Source organism: Chaetura pelagica, unplaced genomic scaffold (genome assembly GCF_000747805.2).
Source record: "Chaetura pelagica isolate M959 unplaced genomic scaffold, ChaPel_1.0 scaffold328, whole genome shotgun sequence".
NCBI lineage: Eukaryota > Metazoa > Chordata > Aves > Apodiformes > Apodidae > Chaetura > Chaetura pelagica.
This window is the reverse complement of record NW_009954216.1, coordinates 1324366-1326479: the sequence shown is the minus strand read 5'-3', so window position 1 is coordinate 1326479 and position 2114 is coordinate 1324366.

The window sequence follows — 2114 nt, the reverse complement described above, 5'->3', positions numbered from 1 at the left end:
AATCGAGACCACCAGGGCTTGTAGTCTAGGCAGATTTTGTTCTTCCCAGTGGATGTCAGTAACAACAGCTACAGGGCCAAAATACATTGCAGCTGAGTCAAATACTAACATAAAAAAGTGTTTTGAACTTGCTAACTGCATTTCAAAAATATGCAGACCCCCTAAAAATAGTAATAAAATAAAAGCAGAACAGGCAGAAGAGGAGACCAGGAATTTGTTTCCCCTGCAGTTCACGTCAGGACAAGGATGAGTTAAACCTTGACCTCTGAACCTGAGCCTGCTGGAAAGGTCTGTGTGACCTGTGTGCTCACGCTGTACAAGGCGCCTGTCACTCGGTTCAGGGGACTGGGTTCACACTGTAAATACCATCAGCAGAGCAAAGGTTGTTTGTCAGGGCTCGGGGCAGAGGCGAAGCAGCAGCCCGGCGTGGGAAGCTGGCTGGGACAAAACCTGGCAGGCGGCTCCAGCAGTGCCATGGGGAACCCAGCTGAACTTCTGCAGGGACACTGTCAGCTCCTGTGGCAGGAGATAAGGGGGGGACAAGCCCCTGTACTGCCTGTGGGGTCACTTAACCCAGCCTGGTCTCTGTAGGCTTGTGTGAGCACATGGGATGGAGCACCTGCTTGAGCGGGATGCCCCGTGGCTGGGGGCTGCAGTTGTCCTGCTGCAGGTGTGTGGATGGGTGACTGTGCTGGGAGAGGGCTTATTGGCACCAACTTGCTGGTAGTTAACAAACATTTAACCCCTGTGAGTAATTGGGACACAAGGAAAATGCAGGTGATATGGAAAATGCAAGTGCTTGGGCTCCCTCCTAACAGCCCAGACAAACCAGAGACATGAGGCTGCTTCCTAGTCATGCAGACTTAAAGAACACTTGGATGTGAGTATCATTAAGCTCTGGGGTAGTCTGGAGCAGCCGTGGGAGAATGTAACCAGTCATTTTCTAACTAAGAAGCCAAACCTCTGAATCCAGATCCACCTCCTCCCCAGCTCCTGCTCTGATCCCATGTGCATCACGAGCCAGATGTGGATTGGGCATTACTCCTGCTGCAAATTCAGCTGAAATAAGCACAAACAGCAGTTAAAGGGAATAGGAAATATTCACGGTAGATTTGTGCCTAATCAAGATTACACACAGTTGTGCTGACTGCGTTGCTCCAGCGTGGAACAGGAGCACTCTGCACCCTGCAGCAGCCCTGCTGCAGCTGGGCTCCTCACCTAAACGGCACCTGGAGGGCAACGTGCCCTTGTTTACATTGAAAATAAAGCCCACCAGGACAGAGAGGAAGGCAAAGTGCACCCAAGGCATCCCTAAGAGAAGTACCAGCTGACAGGAATGTCTCTCATAGTGCCCTTCCCTCTGTATCAGAAGTGATCTGGCTGAGAAGTCCTGGAGCAAACCACAACTGAGGGTGTTGCTGTCTTCCCCAAATACTTTCTCTAATGAGGTTTTTAAATAGTTGTGCCCCGCCTACACCGGCAGCCAGAGCACTTTCATCTCCAGGTGAATGGGAACCGAGGTGGGACCCGGCTGTCTGCTGGGGAGGATCATTTCCATACTGCAGCCCAGGCTGGCAGGCAAATCCTGCGCCACGGCAGGGAAGTGCCTGTTCTCTTCTCGGGGCTGCCTGCTGCTGGTGGCGCAAACATTAACCACCCGCAGCAGGGTTTGAAATGCAAAGCACATGCTCGGGGGCGAGGGTTTGCAGGCGCGTTTCGCTTCCACCTTCAGGCCGGCGGGACCCGCGCAGCAGCCGCGGCGCGGATGGGGTTGGTTCATTACCGGGCTGGAGGACTCCCAATTTGTTGCAACCCCCCTACCTTGGGTGCTCTGAGTAACCACACACCTTTCGGTCTTAGGTGGCAAAGATCACGTCTATCCCAGAGGTTCTTTTTCGGTGGGTGTGGAAGGACTTTCCACGTAAACGCACCTCGCCCCCGCCTGCCCTGCGGGCGCAGCGCCCGCCGCTCGCCCACCCGCGCACCCCGCTGAGCCCCCAGACTTGCCTTGTACCCCCGGGGATGCCGGGGAAACCTCCAGCACTGGCCTCACACACCCCCGTGCGGATAAGGGGGCTGAGAGGTCGGACGGTGCATTGTTTTCTGAGAGGGAA